Here is a 25,533-nt window from a genome sequence, read left to right as displayed (position 1 = left end):
CGGGGAATGGCAAAGCAATAGCCGAGTGGTATTGCTGCAGATGTGTTAATATAACAATCCTAGGAATGTTCTGGTGACCTCAGTTCGAATCCTGTTACAGTACATGATCGAACTCCAATCCAATAAATGTTTGGGATTAAGAGTCTAATGATGATCATGAATCAATTGCTGATTGTGGGAGAAATTGATTTGGTTCACTGATGTCCTTTAGGGAAGGAATTTGCCATCCATACCTGCTCTGGCCCACATGTAACTCCAGACACACAGCAATGTCATTGAATCTTAACAGTCCTCCGGGCAATAAATGCTGACCTAGTCAGCGATTCCCTAACCCCAGTGAACGTTGTTTTCAGATGATATTTGTGGAGTCCTTTTCTCTCGTCAGTTGTTCCATGGTTCAACCCCATTTCTGACTGGATGTGGCAGGACTGCAGAGTTTCGATCTGATCTGTTTGCTTTGCAATCATGTTCCCCTCTCTATCAGATATTAGTCCTGCTGTTTGGAATGTAAATACAGTAGTCAATGTGATAGCTTTAAATGGATTGTCAACTTTTTCACGCAGTGGTTGTGTGTGTATGGAATCAGCTGCCAGATGAGCTGTTAGATGCAAGTACGGTGACAACATCTAAAAGACATTTAGACAAACATATGAATGGGAAGCATTTAGAGACATGTGGATCAAGTGCAATCAGATGGGACTAGTTTAGTTTGAATAACCTGGTCAGCATGGACAGGTTAGATGAAATGTTTGTGTGCAATATGACTGTATGAATCTAGAAAGTGATGGAAAAAGCAAGAAGTAGATGTAAAAAGGATAAAAAGATATGATGTAAATAAATTGGCAAGAAATATAAAAACAAGCATCACAAGTTTTTCTGTGTGTATATAAAAATGTTGAAGTTGAGTGTGTGACCTTTGGTAGAAAAAATGTCAGGAAAGTACATTGAGAACATTCGGAGGGTATGACTGGGGAAGTGGCTATAGGGAACAGGCAGATAATTTACAATAGTATTTGACATCAATCCTCACAGGGAAGGCACTGTAAGTATTTCAAAATCATCAAGAAAATGGTAATAGGAGGATTCTCGAACTGTCTCTAACAAAAGGTACAAGGTTTTTAACAACAAATAAGACTAAGGATAGGCAGGTCAGCAGTAATTCATAATTGGTTTTAAAAGAAGTGGCTACAGAGTGACTGGTGCCACTGTGTGAAATATTCTATAACTCTTTGGATTACAGAGGTTTTCCAGCGAAACTCGTGAAGCTCCAATATGGCACGTGTTTTCAAGGATGGAGCGGAGACAGAAAGCAGGAACCACTTAGCCTAACCATTATTGCTGGGAATCTGCGACAGTCTGTTATTAAGGAAGGAATTGCAGGACATTTAGAAAAGCTTCCTGCAGAGTCAGCATAGTTTTGTTAAAGGGAATCTATGTTCTTCGTTGTAAAATGATGCAAATGTTTTTCTGGAGATTCCATGAGAATGTAACAAGCGGGCTTGATAAAGGAGAACTGGTAGACATGAGGCTTTCCCAAGATTTTCCACAAGGTATCACAAAGTAAAGGTTCTTCCACCAAACAGAAACTCATAGTCTGATAGATAATGTATTAGCATGGGATGACGGATGGTTATCACATAGAAATTGGAGAGTCAGGATTCATCGATCATTATGATAAAGACATATCTGCTGGAGTAGCACCAATATCAGTCCAATGGCTTCAGTTATTTTCATCTGTAGTGAGAGCCTGAGGGAGGGTGCTGAGTGCAATACACATCGGAGTTTGAGGATGACACTGACAACCAAAAGGCAGGCTGTTATTTAATGAAGAGGAGTCCCAACAAAGGAGCAGTACAAAGGGATTGGAGTGTTCCAGCGCATGAAACATAAAGTCAGCATGCTGATGCCGAAAGTAACTAGATTGGTACATTGAGCGGGTTTCTGGGATGAAAGGGTTGAATTATTGAGTACATCTAAAATGGTGAGGTAATTAATCATTGCGCTTGAAATGAATGAGCGTGACATTACTGAAATGGACACGGTACAGAGGGGAAAATGAGGACTGCAGATGCTGGGGATCAGAGCTTAGAAATGTGTTGCTGGAAAAGCGCAGCAGCTCAGGCAGCATCAAAGGAGAAGGAGAATCGACGTTAAGGGCTTATGTCCGAAACATCGATTCTCCTTCTCCTTTGATCCTGCCTGACCTGCTGCGCTTTTCTAGCAACACATTTCTAAGGTACAGAGGGGGCTTGACAAGGTATTTGTTGAGAATGTGGTTCCACACCTGGGCAGAGTGTCTCACTCTAGGACATTGATACGGAATAAGGGATATCGAATTTCAAACTGAGATGTAAAGAAATGCCATCTTTAAGAAGATAGTGAATTTCTGGAATTTCCAAACCCAGAGAGTTGTGGAAGGTGGGTCACTGAATGTATTTACAGATGCGGTGGATTGGTTTCGGACATGCAAGCGAGTTGAGAGATACGAGGGTGTAGCAGGAAAGTGGAGTTGAGCCAGCCTGCATTCTACAAGTACATTTTCGAAACAAGGACTAACCATCGGAGTGACCTCGATCTGTTCCTGTTTAGCAGCTCCGAAGGGCTGAATAGAACATCAGAACACAGAGCTGAGGGACATGAGTGGGCCATTCGACCCTTTGACACTACTCCACCAGTAAAGTAGGTCATGGTTCAACTCATTGTGCTCTCAGCTGCACTTTTCTCTCCATTATCCCTGATACACATGTCTATGGAAAATCAGATTAAGCCAGCCTCAATATAATATAAAGATTCAGCCATCATAAACTTCTGGGAAAAATATTCGCACTTGAATAAATGCCCACTTTGTGAATTCTTGTCACTCCGGTTCTGACTGTGGTTGTAGGGTGCGACTGTTACCTTTTCGAGTACCGCTCCTCCATTGTTTGCAAAAAATTTAAATGTAACCAGGTTGGAGATATGGCCGATAATAAAGGTCTCAGACTGGGTCAGGTTCAGGGATAGGAACAAGTCAGGCAGATTTCTTTAGTCAGCCACATATAACTAATAGAAATACCAGAGCAACATGGTGGACCTGTGGTTAGCACTGCTGCCTCATATCACCAAGGAGCTGGGTTCAATTGCAACCTTCAATTCCCCCCGTATCTGTGTGTGTTTCCTCCCGGTGATCCAGTTTCCTCCCACAGTCCAAAGATGTTCAGATTCGACTTAATTGACCATGCTCAATTGCCCATAGTGCTCAGTGATGTGTAAGTCAGCTGGTTTTGTCATGGAAAACGCAGGATTACATGGTTAGGGTAGGGGGATAGGTCTGGGTGGGATGCCGTTCGGTGGGTCACTGTGAACTAAATGGACAGCATATCCTGCTTCCACACTATAGAGGTTCTATGACAATGGCAAGTTTGGACTAGACAAACACCCAATGGTTATCTATCTGATCCATGCTCCTCAAGGTCTTGCATAATTCAATAAGATCACCTCTCATTCCAAGAATAATCTGTTAAAGCCTCCATAATATAAGCCCGTCATCCCAGGAATACGTAAAGTGAAACATCTCTGAACTGCTTCCAATGTAATTGTATCCTTTCTCAGATAAGGAGACAAAATAACAACTTCGTACCCCAGATGAGATTATTTATTATTTTCTCAGTGTTGTGCGACTTTGGAAATCTCTTCCCGCAGAGTATTGGAAGCAGAGATATTGAATATTTTTGAGGCTCAGACAGAAAGTTCATACATAACAATGGAGTCAAGGATTATGTGGCCGGAATATACGGTGTGGGAGAAATGCTGGCAGTAGTACAAAATGACACTAATCCAAAACACCCAGGAACATAATGCAAAACAAATGGGAAAGTAGGTAAATAAAATAAATGCAAAAGTGATAGAATAGAGTTCCAATGGACCATGGGCTGTTCTTTCATGTAACAGAGACCACTCGTGGTGGTTAAATCTGAGGGTCGGCGCCCCCAAGATGTTGGGGTGAGGTTGAGAGAGCGTCTCTTCATGGTAACCTCTGTTAGTGAGGGAAATTTAAAATGTGCTGGCGTCCTCCTTCTGCATCACAAACCAGCCATCCAGCTAAATGAGTGGGCGATTGTGTAACTGTTACAGACAGAAACAGCTACAGACAAAGGACAATAGAAACTTTCCTAACAAGTGAAAAAGATACATTTCATATAACGGTCAAGATAACGGCTGAGGGTAAAAATGTTCTCGCCATAAAATTGGATTTAATAACGAGACAAGTGCTTGAAAGCTGTCTTTGGCTAAATAATATAAGGTGAGACAAGTGAAATAACCAGAATACTAATTGTTATTGCTTACCGTAACCATAAAAGAAGTGTAGATTTTGGTCAGTCTGTGTAAAATGAGTTTATCATTACATAAAAGTATACAATTTATGGAATATATTGTTTGGAGTGTCCGTCCCCATGGGAAATGCCCTCGAACAGGCGCTTGAAGAAAACCGGGGTAAAAGTGCCTGAGTGTCGTCTGATCAGTGACAGGAACCCAGGGGGTTGAATAACTGAAAGTTCCTGCAACATGGAGCTGAGAAAACCATCAAATAATCCGCAAACTCATTATATGCTAGAGCACATTTGAAGGGTTGTTTGGCCTTATTATGGATTTTAATTGGATGTGATTTGAAAACCATACATCTCTCCTCCTTCCTCTTAAATATTACATACTGGTACACTGACATTTTCCTGAAAAACGAAAGTACTTGGAACATTTTCTGGAACATTCCATAATCGGTATTCTCCAGAATATTCTCTCACCGTGTTAGGGTAATGGAAAGGCAAGAAAGAAAGAGAGAAAGAGGAAAAGCGCTGCGTGCAGCAGTGAGAGTGGTGGAGCATGAGCCTTGTTCGGGTAGGTGCTATAACAGATATACAGTGTTTATAGTGTGGGGGTAAAGTGGAGAGAGAGAGAGATAGAAGGTGTGCATGCAGCAGTGAGAGTGATTGAGCATGCGCCTTGTCTGGGGTAGATATTATAACAGATTTCAATGAGTGTGCGGGAGCAGAGAGAAGACGGTGACCCTTATCCTGGCAGAATGGAGAATGTTATTGATGTCTGTCCTGTATTGTTCGACATTTCTTCAGACCGCAGATCCTGCATTGAGCTGGGTGGTGAGCTCACACCACTATGCAGGGCAGCTCCAAACTGACAAAGCTCAACCGTGTGCCAATTGGTCTTTTAAAGATGGTACCAGTGCCAGGGATCACAGAACATCCACGGGGCATCCAAGCGATGGTGTTTACCTCCAGCCATGAAGGGCGGGAGAATTAGGCTGGCATTGAATGAGAGGGACTCTATGGGGTGGGGTGGGTAGTTAATGAGGTGAGTTCGATAAGGTAACACCAGGAAACTGACCCGGTTCATGCAGATGATCCCTCAGTCACACTCAATGAAAATGGCCCTGAGATAAATGAATGTTAGTTTCTGCCCAATGAGTTGAAGAATCTGCTGACTCCACTCCCAGTTACAAAGCTGAAGAAGAAATGTTCACCCAAAACTTTCCATCATCCGAACTCACTCCAATATCCCATTCACCCATCATTTCTGGGAATACTGGCTCATGTTCCAGGATGCTGTCAAAATATCTTCATTTCAGCATTCTGAAACCTGTGATATTCCATGAAATTGGCTTTCAATCTCCCTGTCCCTTTTTTACCCAAAAATATTTTGTTTGTTGATATTTAAACCGACGTCCCCATCATCTCTCTCTGGCAGTGGCGTTCACACCCACAGCACCCCCTTGTCATGGCACAGTGGACATATGGGGCTGTAAATGGATGGGAGCTGCACATCCTGCCACTTCCAGCATGGGCTGCAGGTTTCTTCACTATGGGCAGTGATCTAATACAGTGTTACTGAGCAATGTACTGGAGTGTTGAAAACAGCTGCTTAGACAGTAACTGTTCCAGGCTTACAGATCCATTCACTGCACAGATCCCCCATACTGTACAGATGCCTTGTCCACGTCATTTGAGCAGGACACTGGTGTGGGCTGCATATCACCCCATGCTGGACAGACCGTTTTGTCAATGTTTCTGAATCAATGCATCGGTGTGTACTGTACTGCTCCACGTGTTGGACAGATAGCTAGTGGACGAGAGAGATCTGTGCTACATTCCATCATAGACTGATTGCTAGGTTGTACTGAACCTGCTCCATGTTGAACAGATATCTCATCTGTGCTCATACGGTCTGGGCTGGATCTGGGAGGTGGATTAACTTTGCGATATAATTCCAGATAGAGCGATCACTCCTCCAGCATGGTGCATTCCGCTGTGAAATCCCGTGTTTCTGCAACATGTTGTTCATTAAATAATTAGCCAATTAAAATGTGAATATCTGTCCTTTTTGTTATGGAACTGAGCAGACACATCTCAAAATATATGACAAAGGTAGTTTTGACCGGAACTTTTTTTTAATTTTAAAGATAAATGTGAGGTGCTGTGTTTCAGATGCAATTCGCTTGGTCAAAATATTAGACATTAAGCAAAACACACTTCGTTCAACCATTGCCGACAAAACACAAAAAAGCAGAATAATAGATTGTTTAACTACTAAAACATAGCTGTTCCAATATGGTAACATCCTAAACACACACATGTCCATCAAAAAAGTCAGGAAATAGATTGTCTCATCTGGAGTTCTCCAATGCAGGAGGAAAGAACATCAAAAAGACAATTCTGTGAGAAATCTCAGAGAGGGTGTAGCAGCTGGAAGAGATTTCCAATCTTAAAATCCTGCTGAGACCCCAGCAATAATTGGGGAAAGGTAAAACGAAGAATCCTGGTACTGTGACAGCTTGACCGGCACTCCACAGGACCAGGCCGCACCTGTAAGGACCACGAGGCATGGACTATATCTACACTGTTTATGGCACTGTAGGAGCCTCTCAGAAATGCCTAACCCCACATAAGCCGTTAAATGGTGGTAAGATACATGTCAAAGTTAAACATAACTAAATAAAACAATAGGATGCAGCGGGGCTGGTTATCAGACACAGCCGGCCTTGGGAGCCCAGCAATTCCGTCCCTGCCAAAACATCTTAGGATCATCGAGCTAGTGAATAGAAAGCACCATCTCTCTGTCTCACCCCTAACTTTGCAGTTAGAGATGATGTTATTAGCTCAATATTCAACGATGACAACATCCCAACCAGACCAAGTATTATTGTGACTTATAAGGATTGTAGTGAAAGGGTTAACTGGAGCTTTTTGTACATTGACTGTGATTGATGTCAGTCTCCATGGATACTTACTGTGTCATTGAAGAGTTTCCCTCTTCCATTAGTAATGGGTTTCCTTCAACCTGTTATTCCATATTATCAGTGGCAGCGTCATCCTCAAGATGATCGGGGTCAGCAGCTGCAGGGAGGGGGAGAGGAAGAGAATCTTAGAACAACAGACTGGAATGTTCCAACAATGGATCAGAATCTGACAGCATGAGAGTCGAATGTTCCAACAATGGACAGTAGTTTACCCTTGGGTCTTAAGTGGCTTTCTCAGGATTGGGCATGGTTAGAGTTGCGGACACGAGCCGTACTGATGATTATTCAGGCAGGTCACTATCCTATCCTCGCTAGTATTGTTGTTCCGGGTAAGCCTATTTCTGTCAATTCTAATAGCGATGGGGAAGGTTATTGCTATTTCTGCTATTTATATGTAACAAATATATAACCTGTTATCTTCAGTTTCAGTCACAAATTCCACTTCATTTCTATCAATTTACGAATCCTCACTCATAAACATCTAAGAAGGAACAAGACTGTTCAGACACGAGTTTTTCTTTTGCCTTGAACTGTTCTATGTCTCTATATTCTCTCTGCTTTCAACCCTGCCTACTCCCACCACTATAATATCCCCAGTCTCCAGCTCTGCCTCAGTGCTGTTCCAAAATAAGCCATCATCTGCCGCCTTGTTAACTTCAGATTTTATGGCTCCAGTTCTTTTCTGACCACTCTTCCAGTTACAAATATTTTGACTACAAGCTTGTACTTGTCTCTCCAGTTATTTCATAATAGGAACCTCATATCAGAATAATAATTTCACTTGCTGTGTCGTGACTCTAAAGGCATTGTTTCAAATTCTACCAGAATCAATGATAGAACCTAAATTCAAGTGGGAACAATTGGAAAGAAACCTCATTTTACAAACAGCAACCATGAAACATCAGAATTTCTTTTATTATTTCACTGATAGCCTTTGGTAAAGAAACCGAGTGTCACAAATAAAAAGGTTGGCTCCATATTGTCTTGACAAATGGTCTCGCAGTCAACGGCATTTAGTGATGGATGACAAATGCTGCCCTTGCTGGTGATGCTGACATCTCGTGAAACAACAGAATTAAAGGGGAAATAAACCAAAGAACTGTGGATGATGGAGATCTGAAATAAAATTCCACAGCCTCTGAAAATATTGGAGAATCTCAGCAAGTATGGCAGCCTCTGTCAGGAGAAAAACAGATAAAGTTTCGAATCTAGTGACCCTATATCACAACTGAAATCAACTGGGAAGTAATGTTATTTATATCAGAGATGGTCGGATATGCGAGAGGAAGGTTAGTTGAGTGGATGTAGAAATGCCTAGCGAGAAAAAGAGAGAGAGAGAGAGAGAGAGAAATAAAAAGCAAACATAGGAACTGCTGATGATGAACCAGAAGAAAAATAACATGGGAGCTTACTCTAAAATTTCCCCTTTTACCCATATTCCTGAATATCATGTGAATTTAGATGTGTCCCTGTTTACATTGAGTTATATTCCCTCTATCTCTCTTCTCTGAGTGTAATGATCAACTCCATCAGCAATACTCGTGCCGCCCTTATAGTTGATGAGATACAAAGAAACGGAATGCCACATTATCAACTGACTTTTTTTGGAGAAAGGAAGTGTAACTGTAGGGCCGTGCAGAGATGTAACTGTTTTTTTCTGCTAAGAACAGAAACATTTTCAACACTGGTTGGGTGCACCGTGTGTGAGGATTTGACTTGCTCCAGTAATTACAGAGTAAAGAGACGTTCTGTGGACGCTTTTCACAGGTTTTTGTTATCAGCTGCTGCGTCTATTCAGGGATATCCAAGTCTATGGTGACCCAACTCTGAACGAGATATGAGCACTGCATTTACAGAGTGTTCTGGGTCCATGGTAAACACATGGAATTGTGGATACACAGAAGAGAAACTGTGTACATAGGGAGGACCAGGGCACTGCATGTTCTTACCAGGAATTTCCAAGAACATTTGTCTAAGCTGGACCATTTCCAAGTGTAAAATGTGAAACCAGCGTCTTTCAAAAATGAGGTAGTCACTGAGCTGTGTCTCCTTCTTCAAACTCACACCAGGGACAGGACTGTGCTGACACTCACCACGAAGTGAACTGGATTGATTCTGGAATTTTCCCGGCAGAGTGGATTACATATCCATCACCATGAAGTGTATTGGATTGAGTCTGGAACTTTCCAGGCAAGAGTGAGCGACATGTCCGGAGTGCAGTCCTCCGAAATATCACAAGCTGATAGGAGCCACCTGCCTACTGAGAGGAATACATTGGATCTGTCTCCACAGAAGAAGGTGCAGAAACTAACTTCCAGAAATGCTGGGGAACAGGGGCCCTGGTGAAAATCAGATCATTATTTTCCAAGTGTCTAGTTGTCACATTCCTTCTGAAAGGTTACAATGTTTTTCTCACAGCTGACATCAAGCTATTTAGTTTTCTGTTTGCCCTCTCCGTTCTGTTTTAAATGTTTAGGGGAACCAAAGCTGTTTTCCTGTCTGCAGGATCCTTTCCAGAATCTAACCAGCTTTGACGAATAGTCAGTAATTCGTTCAGTAGCTCTGTTGCGACCTCCTTAATATTCACTCTCATCTCCCGCCTACGAACCCTCCAATCACAAGGGATGAATGCAGATTTCTCCAGCTTCCTCATTTCCCCTCCCCCCTCACCTTATCTCAATCCCAACCCTCGGACTCAGCACTGCCTTCTTGACCTGCAGTCTTCTTCCCGACCTCTCCACCCCCACACCCTCTCTGGCAGATCACACTCACCTTAACCTCCTTCCACCTATCGCATTCCCAACGTCTCCACCCCAAGTCCCTCCTCCCTACCTTTTATCTTAGCCTGCTTGGCACACCTTCCTCATTCCTGAAGAAGGGCTTATGCCCGAAACATCGATTCTCCTGATCCTTGGATGCTGCCTGATCTGCTACGCTTTTCCAGCAATACATTTTTCAGCTCTGATTTCCAGCATCTGCAGTCCTCACTTTCTCCCTGTTGCAGGGAATTAAGTGTTTACGTTAAAAGGACAGGCTCGATGGACAAGGACCTTTTTCCACTGCAGCTTGGAAAGTTGAGACCTTATCAACCTTATAGAGGTTTATAAAACAAAGAGAGGTATAGATAATGTTGAATGGAAGGTGCCCTTTCCTTAGGGTGATGGGTTTCAAGACGAGGGGGTAATTTTAAGATGACAGGAGAAAGGTATACAGAAGACATAGTATCATAGAGCTACCCAGCTCGAACCAACTTGTCCCTGCCAAACAGATGTCCTACATTAATGTAGTTCCATTTGCCAGCATTTGGCCCATATGTTTTTTTTTTCTCTTTCACTCTCTCTTCACAGAAAGAGCGGGAGCACCAGCGGGAAGTGACGACGACCAGAGGGGCAGCCGGGAAGGAAAGCGGTGAGTATTTATACTCACCCTTCGAAGCCGTCGGTCATTTCCAGTGCGAGCAGCAGCGAAGGTAAGACCGTTTGGTTTTAAAAGTGCTTACCGGTAGCGGGCAGCGGTGTTTTTTTTTCTCTTTCACTCTCTCTTCACAGAAAGAGCGGGAGCACCAGGGGGAAGTGACGACGACCAGAGGGGCAGCCGGGAAGGAAAGCGGTGAGTATTTATACTCACCCTTCGAAGCCGTCGGTCATTTCCAGTGCGAGCAGCAGCGAAGGTAAGACCGTTTGGTTTTAAAAGTGCTTACCGGTAGCGGGCAGCGGTGTTTTTTTTTCTCTTTCACTCTCTCTTCACAGAAAGAGCGGGAGCACCAGGGGGAAGTGACGACGAGCAGAGGGGCAGCCGGGAAGGAAAGCGGTGAGTATTTATACTCACCCTTCGAAGCCGTCGGTCATTTCCAGTGCGAGCAGCAGCGAAGGTAAGACCGTTTGGTTTTAAAAGTGCTTACCGGTAGCGGGCAGCGGTGTTTTTTTTTCTCTTTCACTCTCTCTTCACAGAAAGAGCGGGAGCACCAGGGGGAAGTGACGACGACCAGAGGGGCAGCCGGGAAGGAAAGCGGTGAGTATTTATACTCACCCTTCGAAGCCGTCGGTCATTTCCAGTGCGAGCAGCAGCGAAGGTAAGACCGTTTGGTTTTAAAAGTGCTTACCGGTAGCGGGCAGCGGTGTTTTTTTTTCTCTTTCACTCTCTCTTCACAGAAAGAGCGGGAGCACCAGGGGGAAGTGACGACGACCAGAGGGGCAGCCGGGAAGGAAAGCGGTGAGTATTTATACTCACCCTTCGAAGCCGTCGGTCATTTCCAGTGCGAGCAGCAGCGAAGGTAAGACCGTTTGGTTTTAAAAGTGCTTACCGGTAGCGGGCAGCGGTGTTTTTTTTTCTCTTTCACTCTCTCTTCACAAAAAGAGCGGGAGCACCAGGGGGAAGTGACGACGAGCAGAGGGGCAGCCGAGACCCGGAAGCAGTTAGTGTAAGCTTACCTGGGTAGGTTTTTTCACCCTTTAAAAGCGCGAAGGAGAGGAACCCGAGGCACTACACGGGTAGTGCCTCCCACCCGCCCTCCTCCTCTAACCTAATAATAACACCTGTTGTGGTAAGTAGGTAAGTGCTGAATTTTGCTTGTTGTATTCATTAGACCCAGTTTTTTTTAAATAAAAGTTAGCTTTAGAGGGATGGCAGTGAAGGCAGTGCAATGTTCCTCCTGCAACATGTATGAGGTGAGGGATGCCATCGACGTCCCTGCCGATTACACTTGCAGGAAGTGCACCCATCTCCAGCTCCTCCAAGACCGTGTTAGGGAACTGGAGCTGGAGTTGGATGAACTTCGGATCATTCGGGAGGCAGAGGGGGTCATAGATCAGAGTTATAGGGAAGTAGTAACTCCAAAGATGGCAGATAGATGGGTGACAGTGAGGGGGACTGGGAGGAAGCAGCCAGTGCAGGGACCCCCTGCGGCCGTTCCCCTCAAGAACAAGTATACCGTTTTGGATACTTGTGGGGGGATGACTTACCAGGGGTAAGTAACGGGGCTCAGGTCTCTGGCACGGAGCCTGTCCCCGTTACTCAGAAGGGAAGGGTGAAGAAGAGCAGAGCAGTAGTAATTGGGGACTCGATAGTTCGGGGCACAGATAGGCGGTTTTGTGGGAACGAGAGAGACTCACGTTTGGTATGTTGCCTCCCAGGTGCAAGGGTACGTGATGTCTCTGATCGTGTTTTCCGGGTCCTGGAGGGGGAGGGGGAGCAGCCCGAAGTCGTGGTCCATATTGGCACCAACGACATAGGTAGGAGGAGTGCCGAGGATGTTAGACAGGCTTTCAGGGAGCTAGGTTGGAAGCTCAGAGTTAAAACGAACAGAGTTGTTGTCTCTGGTTTGTTACCCATGCCACGTGATAGAGATTCGAGGAATAGGGAAAGAGAACACTTAAATGCGTGGCTACAGGGATGGTGCAGGAGGGAGGGATTCCGGTTTTTGGATAACTGGGGTTCTTTCTGGGGACGGTGGGACCTCTATAAACAGGATGGTCTACATCTGAACCTGAGGGGCACCAGTATCCTTGGGGGGAGGTTTGCTAGTGCTCTTGGGGGGGGTTTAAACTAACTCTGCAGGGGCATGGGAACCCAGATTGTAGCTTCAGGGTGCAGGGCCTGGAGTGTAGGGAGGTTAGGAACATGGCATCAATTTCCAAGGAGGGTGCCTGTAAACAGGAAAGTGGCTTGAAGTGTGTATACTTCAATGCAAGAAGTATACGAAATAAGGTAGGTGAACTTGCAGCGTGGGTTGGTACCTGGGACTTCGATGTTGTGGCTATTACGGAGACATGGCTAGAACAGGGACAGGATTGGCTGTTGCAGGTTCCAGGATTTAAATATTTTAGTCGGGTCAGAGGTGGGGGTAAAAGAGGGGGAGGTGTGGCATTGCTTGTCAAAGATAGTATTACAGTGGTGGAAAGGACGATGGATGAGGACTTGCCATCTGAGGTAGTTTGGGCTGAGGTTAGGAATAGGAAAGGTGAGGTCACCCTTTTACAGGTCTCCTAATAGTCCTAGAATCATTGAAGAAAGGATAGGGAAGGTGATTCAGGAGATGAGTGACAGTAATAGGGTGGTTGTTATGGGGGACTTTAACTTTCCTGATATTGATTGGGAAAGCTATAGCTCAAGTTCGTCAGATGGGTCAGTGTTTGTTCAATGTGTGCAGGAGAGTTTCCTGACACAATATGTAGACAGGCCAACAAGAGGTGAGGCCATACTGGATTTGGTTCTGGGTAACGAACCAGGCCAGGTGTTAGAATTGGAGGTAGATGAGCACTTTGGGGATAGTGACCATAATTCGGTGATTTTTACTCTCGTGATGGAGAGGGATAAGTGTGTACTACAGGGCAAGAGTTATAGCTGGGGTCAGGGAAATTATGATGCGGTGAGGCATGACTTAGGATGTGTGGCTTGGAAAAGTAGACTCCAAGGCAAGAGTGTAAATGATATGTGGAGCTTGTTCAAGGAGCAACTATTGAGTGTCCTTGATAATTATGTACCTGTCAGGCAGGGAGGAAAGGGTCGTGCGAGGGAGCCGTGGTTTAATAAGGAATTGGAATCCCTTGTTAAATGGAAGAGGGCGGCCTATCTCAAGATGAGACGTGAAGGTTCAATTGGGGCGATTGAGAGTTATAGGGTAGCCAGGAACGACCTGAAGAGAGAGCTAAGAGCAGCAAGGAGGGGACATGAAAGGTCCTTAGTCGGTAGGATTAGGGAAAACCCTAAGGCTTTCTATAGGTATGTTAGGAATAAAAGAATGACTAGGGTAGGAATAGGTCCAGTCAAGGACAGTAGTGGGAAGTTGCGTGTGGAGGCGGAAGAGATTGGGGAGACACTGAATGAATACTTTTCTTCAGTATTTACTCAGGAACAGGGCATTGTCGTTGATGTGAATACTGAGTCACAAATAAGTAGAATGGATGGCTTTGAGGTATGTAGAGAAGAGGTGTTGGAAATCCTGGAAAAGGTGAAAATAGATAAGTCCCCTGGGCCTGATGGCATTTATCCTAGGATTCTCTGGAAAGCAAGGGAGGAGATTGCAGAGCCATTGGCCTTGATTTTTATGTCCTCTTTGTCTACAGGAGTCGTGCCAGAAGACTGGAGGATAGCAAATGTGGTTCCCTTGTTCAAAAAGGGGAGTAGGGATAACCCTAGTAACTATAGGCCGGTGAGTCTCACTTCTGTTGTGGGCAAAGTCTTAGAGAGAATTGTAAGGGATAGGATTTATGCACATCTGGATAGGAATAATGTGATCAAGGATAGTCAGCATGGTTTTGTGAAGGGCAGATCGTGCCTCACAAACCTTATTGAATTTTTGAAAAGGTGACGAAGGAGGTTGATGAGGGGAAAGCGGTAGATGTGGTATATATGGATTTTAGTAAGGCGTTTGATAAGGTTCCCCATGGTAGGCTACTGCAGAAAATACGGAGATATGGCATTGAGGGTGAGTTGGAGGTTTGGATTAGGAATTGGCTGGATGGAAGAAGACAGAGGGTAGTAGTTGATGGCAAAGTTTCTTCATGGAGTGCCGTCACTAGCGGTGTTCCGCAAGGATCTGTTTTGGGACCATTGCTGTTTGTCATTTTTATAAATGACCTGGAAGAGGGGTTAGAAGGTTGGGTGAGCAAGTTTGCGGATGATACGAAAGTCGGAGGAGTTGTTGACAGTGAGGAAGGATGTGGCAGGTTACAGCAGGATATAGAGAAGCTGCAGAGCTGGGCAGAAAGGTGGCAAATGGAATTCAATGTAGCTAAGTGTGAGGTGATTCACTTTGGGAAGAATAACAAAAAGATGGGGTACTGGGCTAATGATCGGATACTTGGTAGTGTGGATGAGCAGAGGGATCTTGGTGTCCATGTACACAGATCTCTGAAAGTTGCCACCCAGGTAAATAGTGCGGTGAGGAAGGTATATGGCGTACTGGCTTTTATTGGTAGAGGAATTGAGTTCCGGAGTCCTGAGGTCATGATGCAGTTGTATAAGACTCTGGTGCGGCCGCATCTGGAATATTGTGTGCAGTTTTGGTCGCCATACTATAGGAACGATGTGGAGGCACTGGAACGGGTGCAGAGGAGGTTTACCAGGATGTTGCCTGGTATGGAAGGAAGATCGTATGAGGAAAGACTGAGACACTTGGGGCTGTTTTCATTAGAGAAAAGAAGGTTTAGGGGTGACTTGATTGAGGTGTACAAGATGATTAGGGGGTTAGATAGGGTTGACAGTGTGAACCTTTTCCCACGTATGGAGTCGGGTATTACAAGGGGGCATAGCTTTAAATTAAGGGGGGGTAGATATAGGACTGAAGTTAGGGGTAGGTTCTTCACTCAGCGAGTCGTAAGTTCATGGAATGCCCTGCCAGTAGCAGTGGTGGACTCTCCCTCTTTATGGGCATTTAAGCGGGCATTGGATAGGTATATGGAGGATAGTGGGTTAGTATAGGTTAGGTGGGCTTGGATCGGCGCAACATCGAGGGCCAAAGGGCCTGTACTGCGCTGTATTCTTCTATGTTCTATCCCCCTAAACACTTCCTATTCATGTGCCCGTCGATATGGCTTTTAAATGTTGTAATTGTCCCAGCCTGCACAGCTTCCTCTAGCAGCTCGTTACAGCCTTGATTTTCCTTTCCAAACTGTAGCACTTCACATTTATCTAAATTAAGTTCATCTGCAACTCTTCAACCCATTCGTCCATCTGATCAAAATCCCGTTATATTCTGAGGTAATCATTTTCTCTGTCCTCTGCATCTTCAATTTTGGAGTCAAATATGAACTTACTGACCATACCTCCTGTGTTCACATTCAAATCAATTATGTAAATGATGAAGAGCAGTGGAACCAGCACCAATCTTTATGGCACACCACTGGACACGGGCATCCATTCTGAAAAAAAAAACCTTCACCACAACCCTCTGTCTTCTATCTTTGATCCAGTTCTGTATTCAAATGGCTCGTTCTCTTTGTATTCCATGAGATCTCACCTTGCTAACAAGTCTTTCATGGAGAACCTTGATGAATGCCTTACTGAAGCCAATATAGATCATGTCCACTGCTCTGCCCTCATCAATGCCTTTTGCTACTTGTTAAAATAAAAAGTAATCCAGTTCGTGAGACATGACCTCCCATGCAGAAAGCCATGCTGCCTTTCCTTTATCAGTCCTTGCCTTTCCAAATACATGTAAATCCTGTCGTTAGGATTCTCTCCAACAACTTGCCCACAACCGATGTCGGGCTCACTTGTCTATTGTTCCCTGGCATTTCCTTGCCAGTTTGTTTAATAATCGCACAATGTTTAGTCAGCCTCATGTATTCCAGCACCTCAGCTCTGGCTATTGATGATAAGAACATCTCATCAAGATTTCCAGCAATCGAGATTCCCACAGAGTTCTTGTGTATATCTGATCAGGACCTATGAAGTGCATTGTGATTACACATCGTTTGGTTCGTGTTTCGCATGAACGTCCTCAGAAGTGATAGATGTGGGTAAAGTTACAACGTTTAAAAGACATTTTATTAAGTACAAGAATAAGTGAAGGTTTGGAAAAATATGTTCCAAGCGCTGGAACGTGGGACGAGTTTAGTTTGAGATTATCGTTAGAATTGAGTGTATGGGCTGATATGTCTGTTTTCAAACCCCCTGTATAACTCTATGCTTGCATGTGTGTTTGTATGCATCTGCTTATTTCTGTCCGCGCTTGTCAATTTGTGTGTCTCTATATGTGTATCTATCTCTTTGTGTGTTCTGCATTAGTGTGTGTATGTATGTTTGCATCTCTATTTCTGCATCTGTGTGGAATGGGAACTGTTTTGTTTTGGGGTGAATCATTGAATGGTGTTCAAAACCTCCATTCCTCCCCTCCCTCTCCCTCTGCCTCTCCCTCTTGTGCTGAAAATGATAAAATGCCATGCTCTGTTGGAGCCTTTTAGGACTTTTCAATCCTTTCTTACATCTAAGATTATTTGTAAGGGTAAATCACTAAACATTGCATTTTACTGGATGTGTGTGTGCGTGCCTGTGTGTGTGCATCTGTCTGTGTGTCTATGTGTTTGTATGCCTGTGTGGGCAGCTGTGTGTATGTATGTGCGTCTGTGTGTGTAAGCAGGTCTTTGTGTATCTGTGTGTGTTAGTGTGTGTCCTTGTTCTGTGTGTGTGCGTGCCTGTGTGTCAGTATACATCTCTGTGTGTGTGCATGTGTGTGGGGAATGTGGGTGTCTGTGTATGGGTGGTTGTGGGTATCTATCTGTTTGTGTGTGCGAGAGTTTGTGCGTGGGCTTGCCTGTGTGTTGGTTTGTGTGGGTGTGTTTTCTGTGTGGTGCACGTCAATGAGTGTGAGCTTCTGTCTGTATGTCTGTGTGTATGTCTGTCTGTTTGCATATCTTTGTGCCTGTGTGTGTGAATGTGTCTATGTTTGTTTGTGTCTGTGTGTTCGTGTGTGTTTTGCATGTGTCTGCGCCTGTGTTAGGGTGTGTCTATTTGAGTCTATATATCTGTTTGTGCGTGCCTGTGTTGGCGGATATGTGCATGTGTGGGGATTGTGGGTGTGCATGTGACTGTTTGAGTATGTCTGTCCGTGTGTGTGTCTGTCTGTTTGTGTCTGTGTGTGTGTGTGTCTGTGTCCGCCTGTGTGTGCCAGTGTGTGAGCCTATGTGTGCGTGTGTGGGGAGTGTGAGTGTCTGTGTGTGGAGGGAGAATGTCGTTGTCTTCGTGGGTGGGAAGTGTGGCTGTCAGTGTGTTTGGGTGTGTGTCGTTACGTGTGTCTGTCTGTGTCTGAGTCTGTCTGTGTATTTGTTTCTGTGTCTGTGTGTGTGTGTGTGTGTGCGTGTGCCTGTCTTGAAAGAGTGTGGTGCTGAAGAAGCACAACTGTTCAAGCAGCATCCAAGGAGCAGGAGAGTCGAAATATCGAGCATAATCCCTTCATTAGGAATGAGGCTTGTGGCCAAGGGGTCTGACGGATAAATGGAAGGCGGTGGTGCTGGGGGGCAAAGTAGCTGGGAAGGCGATTGTTAAATGAAGGTGGGCTGAAGGTGATTGTTTAGAGTGGAAGGTGGAGTGGATAGTTGGGAAGGAAGACGAACAGGATGTACAGTTCAAGAAGGAGGGGCCGAGTTGTAGGGTTGGATCTGGAATAAGGTGGGGGGAAAGGAAATGACGAAACTGGTGACATCTGTGGCTGTGTGTGTTTTGTGTGTGTGTGTGTGTCGGTCGGCGTGTGTACATCTCTGTGTGTCTGTTTGTGCACCTGCATGTCTCTCTGCATCTGGGCATGTGTGTGTATCTGGGTGTGGGGTAGCTGTGCGTATATGTGTGTGTATGTGTGTCTGTGTTGAAAGAGTGTAATGCTGAAAAAGAACAACCGTTCAGGTAGCATCCAAGGGACACTGACAGGGTGAATGGCTTTTCACATATCAGCAAGTTGAGGGAAGCAAGGGGTTAGTAGGAAAGTGGAGTTGAGCGCTTGATTAGATCAGCCATGCCCTTATTGAAAGACAGTGCAGGCTTGAGGGGCCGAATATCCTACTCCTGCTCTCATTTCTTATGTTGTCATGTTATTCTTTTGGAAAGTAACTGGTTATTTTCCTGGAAGTTGTGTTGTACAACGTTACATTCAAGGAGAGCAGAAGATGTTTTGAGTTAACCCTGGATGGGGTATGGGAACTGCATTCCCAGCGAACCTGGGTCTGACCCACATCTCGAGCAGAAGTTATAGAGAGGGGAAGACTGGAAAGATGGATTGGGGGTGGCGGTTCACTTCCTGACCCTGGATTTTCCAAGTACATTTCCGAAACTTCACCTAACCATCGGAGTGGCCTCGATCTGCCCGTGTGTCGCAGGTCCGAAGAGCTGAATGGAACATCAGAATGTAGGGCTGAGGGACACGAGTGTGCGCGTGTAAGTAAGTCGGCATATGTACGTCTCTGTGTATCTGTTTGTGCGTCTGTGTCACTCTGCATCCGGGTGTGTGTGTGTGTTTGTGTGGTTGTGTCTGTGTGGGTGTGGGGTTTCTCTGAGTATGTGTGTGTGTCTGTGTGCAGCTGTATGTGTGCCTGCGTGTGTGTTTGTTTCTGTGAGTGTGTCCATCGATGCATGTATCTGTTTTTGACTGCATCTGTGTGTGTGTGTGTGTTTTGTGTGCGCGCGTGTGTGTGACTATGTGTCGGATTGTGTCTGTGTAACTATGTATGTGTTTTTGTGTGTCTGTCTGTCTGTGTTTGGATGGTGCTGTGAGCTGCTACCCTCCCTCTATCCCTCCCATACTGAATCCCTAATGATTATCACCCTCCACTCCCACGTGTACAGTTGTATGGGGAGGCCAGCAGAGACTGACAGCAACAGAAAGCTCAGCCGGTCTGACAGCATCTGTGGACAAAAGTGCATGGGCCCTTCATTGGATCTCGTATCTGGGGGGTTCTACATCACTGTAAGCACCATAGAGACTGCAGACTCACCTCACACTGATGCACACAGATAGATACACACTAATGCCGAGTCATAGAGACACTCACTCATACACAGAAACACACAGAGACATGGAGTGCCTGTCAGTAATTCTCTTGCTCCATGGTAGCCTTGTCAATATTTCAATTATTCTCTCTGGTGTTTGCCAGTATTTAGGTCTGTCCTCAGGGAGTGTGTTAGTATTGCACTTGATCACAATAATGAGTGAGTCAGTATTTCTGTGTGGAGTGTTATTGTAGGGAAAGTTCAATGTTTGCAGATACCAAACCTGGATGAATTTTAAAGTTCGTGGAGATCAGCGTGGAACTCCAGCAGGACAGTGACACAATGGCATAGGGTTCAGGTTTGTGGGAGATCAGAATCAATGTGAGGTGCAGTGTGAGGTGATGCACTTTTGTAGGAATAACTCTGAAATCAATATAATACATTCTGTACCAGTATGAAGGGGTGTTGGAGCAGAGGGCACTGCGTGTATATGAGCATAGATTATTGAAGATATCAGGACAAGTGTGGAGAGCAGAAAATATTACAGATTGGTTTCAGTATCTGAGCTGTTTACAGGAGGAGGTGAAGGAGGGAGCCTCCATGCTCCCTTCCTGGGAGCTGGTGGTGGCGATGCGTTGTGAGCCCACCCTTCTGCCCACCGAAACCTTGGGTGTACCAGCTCAACCTAAAAGGGAGATGGCATCAGGGCCACGGATTTTATGTTGTGTTGGGGTGAATAGAACTGCCAGTGGGTTTAAAGTGAGAATTGCTCGGTTGGTGGGACGTGGATGTTTCAGAATCTCCACAAGAGGCATCCTGGTACTCTCTGGCTCCTATCAGAGCCCTCCCCACATGTCGGGTGGGGGTGACGGAATGTATCTCATGCACTACACATAAGCCACTCCCGACTTGGCCCGTTCTGTCCATTTCAGACTGTTTCTCCTGGAATGGGAGAAAGGGAGGGAGAAGGGTAGGAGCGGGTGGCCTTGCTGTTAGTGCTGGTGTGGGTGGGGGACATGGTGAGGTGTCCGGAGAGAGTCAATCCACACTGTTTTATCTATGCAGTGTTATTGGTGTGGGATGTAAAGTGGAGGGAGAGAGAGAGAAAGGGAGACTGCTGGCAGTAGTGAGAGTGGTGGAGCATGAGCCTTGTTCAGAGGTCGGTGCTATAACAGATATGCAGTGAGTATGAGGAAGCAGAGAGAATACGGTGACCCTTGTCCTGACAGAACGGGGAAGGTTATTGGTGCTTGTCCTGTATTGCTGGACATTTCTTCAGACCGCAGAAACTCTACTGAATTGGATGGTGAGTTCAGACCAAGCTCGATGGGTCTGGTAGTGTGACCCACTTTAGGAAGAGAATGGTCCTCCTCTGTACTAGCCCATCCACCAGGACTTCCGTGACTCTGTTGACAAACCGTTGTGTAATTGCCCGTTATCTGCCATGCACAGGGTAAACTATGCAGGGCAGCTCCAACCGGAGAAAGCTGAACTGTGTGCCCTTCGGCCTTTTGAAGATGGCACCAGTGTCAGGGATCACGGAATATCTAGGGTCATGCGGACGTTCATGAGTACCTCCAACCATGAAGGAAAATCGAGCTGGCATTGAATGAGAGGGATGCCATGGGGTGGGATAGGTAGGTAATGAGGTGAGTTCGTTGAGATAACAACAGGAAACTAGCTCAGTCTCATACAGACAATCCTTCTGTTATACTCAGTGAAAATGTCACTTTGGTAAATTATTGTTAGATACAGCCCAATGTGTCGAAGATTCTGCTGACCCTAGTCACAGTTACAAAGCTGCCAAACAAATGCTCATCCTCAATACTCTCCGTCATCTGAACTCACACCAGTATCTGATTCACCTATCATTCCTGGAAACACTGGCTCATGTTGCAGGATACCGTTGAAATGTCTTCATTTCAGAATTCTGTATCCTGGGAAAACATCCTTCCATGACATTGTCTCTCAAATTCGCTCTCTCTGTCTATTACCCAAACCCCTCCTATTTGTTGATTCTTAACTGATTTCCCCGCCATCTCTCCCTGGCTGTGATGTTCACACCCACAGCATCCCTGTGTCAAGATACAATGGAGACATGGAGCTGGAAATGGATTGGAGCTGTACATCCTGTTACTTCCGGCATGGGCTGCAAGTTTCCCCACAGTGGGCAGTGATCTAACACAGTGTTACTGAACAATGCACTGAGATGATGGACACAGTTCCACACTCTGGTCGCATATCTCATTTTGCTTTATAAATCAATGCACTGCTGTGGTCTGCATACTCTGGGTAAATTGTGGTTGCATTGCACATTACACCAACCCGGTCTGCACAGTGCTTCCTGTTGAACACATATCTCATCTGGGTTTATAGATCAATGCACTGCTACAGTGTGCCCAGTGTACTGCTCTGGACTGATTGCAGCGTGGTGTTCAGCGGTACACTAGCCTGGACTGCGCAGTGTTCCATGCTGAACAGATATCTCCTCTGGGTGTATGGTGGCTGGTCTGGTTCGCTGAGGTGGATTGAGAATGTGATATAACTAATCCTTTCAGTTGATATGGCAATACCTTTATTTTTATTCTCATTCATGTGATTGGACCCTCCAAATTCTGACTCCTCCGGCCAGTCCCATTCTTCAGTCTACCTCTATCGTTCGGCAACATGTTGTTGATGAATAATTGTCCAGTTTTAATGTGAACAATTGTGCTGACTATTTCCCTCGCCTTTGGCATAGCTCACCCTGTAGCATCAGGATTAACCACGATAAACCTCAATAAGGTCACTCCTCAGAAACAACACTCCAGGGAATATAGCCCCAGCCCATTTTCTCATTTACTACACTCCGTGTAGCTCAACATCACTTGCCACCACCGCCCCACCCAACACTGTCAATATACTTGGAAGTCTTTTTGGCATGCTTTCTCGTTTAACAACATATTTCCTACAGCAGTGAGAACAAAATTAAAGGCAGTACTACAGAACTGGCAGAACATAGCGTGTAAGCAAAAGTGAATATTGCAGAGACGGGAGATTACAGTCGAGAGTGCGGTGCTTGTAAAGCACATCAAGTCAGGCAGCATCCGAGGAGTAAGATAATCAATATTTCGGGCAAAAGCGCTATTCCTGATTAAGGACTTTTGCCCAAAACGTCGAATTTTCCTGCTCCTCCGATGCTGCCTGACAAGTTCTGTTTTTCCAGGACCACACTCTTCACCCAGTGTAAATCCCAGATGGCCTCCTTCTTCATAGACAGTAATTTCCCTTTCCAAATGGTCGATGGTGCCATCCAGAGCATCTCATCCACTTCCCATACCTCTGCCTTCAACATTCACCCTTCCAAACTCAACAGGTAAAAAACATCCTGTTCCTCACCTTCCATCCCGCCAAATTTCCAGAAACAATGCATTATCCTCACCCATCTGCGCCACCTACAAACAGGCCCCCACCACCAGGGATATATTTCCCTCCCCACCCCGATCTGCGTTCCATAAAGAACATTCCCCACGTGACTCCTTTGTCAGGTCCACGCCACCCAACAACCCACCTGCCACTCTTGGCACCTTCCCCTGCCACCACAAGAATTAGAAAAGCTGCACCCTCACCTCCCCCTCACCTCCATCCGAGACTCCATAGAATCCTTCCACATCCTTCGGAGTTTTACCTGCACTTCCACACACGTTGCCTACACTACCCGTTACTCCTGATGTCTCCTCGACATTGGGGAGACCGCACGCCAATGTGTGGAACACTTCAGAGAACATCTCTGGGACACCCGCACCAACCAACCCTACCACCCCGTGGCTGAACACTTTAACTCCCCCTTCCACTCCGCCATGGACATGCAGGTCCTGGGCCTCCTCCACCACCAAACCTTAACCACCCGACGCCTGGAGGAAGGAAGGCTTAACTTTTGCCTTGGGACCCTGCAACCACATAGGATCAATGTGGATTTCACCAGTTTTCTCATTTACCCTCTCTCCAACTTATCCCAGTTTTCAACCATCCAACTCAGCACCGCCCCATTCTACCTGTTCAACTTCCTTCCCATCTATCTGCCCCACCCTCCTCTCCCACATATCATCTCCAACCCTTCCTTCATCTACCTATCAAATTATTAGTTATCTTCCCCAAAACCATCCCCTTCTCATTTATCTCTCAGTTCGCTTGGGCCACAAGCCTCATTCCTGATGAAGGGCTTACACAAGAAATGTCAATGTTCCTCTGATGCTGCCTGACCTGCTGTGCTTTTCCAGCATCACTTTCTCGACTCTGACCTCGAGCATCTGCAATCCTGACTTTCTCTCTTGCGTTAATGTATCCAGAAATTTCCCCAGCAGACATCTTATGCAGCTGCTCTGTTATTTTATCCCTTTCTCCTTTTTAAACAGAATGAGACATATACAGCCCCGCAGTTCTCTGGAAATACTCCCACGTACAAGGAAAAAAAAAACTATAGTCCGTCCGTCGGTAACCCTCATCCATTCCATCGAGGCTGAGTCAATATTCTCTTTTATTACGATATGAAATGTTATGTAAGGAAGGGGTTAACTGAGCCTGTTTGTTCGGTGACTGTGATTAATGTTCGTCTCCATCGACTCTAATTATCCCAGTGGAGAGTTTCCATCTTATAATTATAAATGGGAATCGTTCAATGTGTTATCCCATAGTATGAGCGGGAGCATCATCGACAGCACTAACAGGGATCAGGAGCTCCAGATGGAGAAGGGGAGGAGCGATCACATACTGAGAACATTAGTCTGGAATGTTTCAACAATGAACAGGGGTTTATCCGATGTTATTTCATCCCTTTCGCTATATTATGATTGGCTGTCATTATCATGGCGGATCTATTTTGCACTTAGCATTATTCAATATTTTTATTATCCTTTCCTGTCTATCGTTGGTGTCCCTGGTAAGTCGCACCGTCCAGCTAAGTTTTTATTTCTAGAAACCAGTTATGACTGCGTTACTGTTCTTTCATATAGTCTTCGCTTCTTGTGACTATTAATGTTCATGTTGAGACTCTGAATCCAGATATTGACTCCACAGACCACTACTAACTGCATCAGGGAACTTGTTCAATTATCCCAGTGGAGAGTTTCCATCTTATAATTATAAATGGGAATCGTTCAATGTGTTATCCCATAGTATGAGCGGGAGCATCATCGACAGCACTAACAGGGCTCCTTGTTTCTGGCAGTGTTACTCATGGGTCTCTATGTTGACCTACTCAGTTTCAGCTGTGAACCATTGTCTCACTATCCTTGTTATTTAAATATTGGGAGTGTGGAGGTCATTGCCCACTATTATGTTTACAAACTCCATTTCCCTCCAGGGACTCCATCCCATACCCGGCCAATATATTTTTTTTAATTCAATTATTGGACTTGGGAATCCCTGGCTGGCCAACATTGACAGCCCATTCCTATTTGCCCTTGAGCAGGTGGTGTTGAGCTGCCTTCTTGAATTGCTGCAATCTACTTGCTGTTCGTTGACCATAATGCCGCTAGGGAGGGAATTCCAGGATTCTGACCCAACGACTGTGAAGGAACACTGGTATATTTCCAAGTCAGGGTGGTGAGTGGCTTGGAGAGGAACTTGCAGGTGGTGTATGACACAGACGAATCACAACTTTGGTGATCCCTTTGGCCATGAGCTGATTCCTGACACCATGCCCTGACCATTATTAATTTTAACTGCTCACCGCTCCAGAATGTACTTCACTGACGAAACCCATCTGCTGTTTGAACCTTGAGCCATGAAATACAGACTTAAAGATGACAACAATCTGCTGCTGACACTCTCGGGTTGAAACCTGC

This window comes from Chiloscyllium plagiosum, unplaced genomic scaffold (assembly GCF_037043375.1).
Source record: "Chiloscyllium plagiosum isolate Xiang-an unplaced genomic scaffold, Cpla_swu_hap1 HiC_scaffold_39, whole genome shotgun sequence".
Classification (NCBI taxonomy): domain Eukaryota; kingdom Metazoa; phylum Chordata; class Chondrichthyes; order Orectolobiformes; family Hemiscylliidae; genus Chiloscyllium; species Chiloscyllium plagiosum.
Note: the sequence above shows the minus strand (reverse complement) of the source record.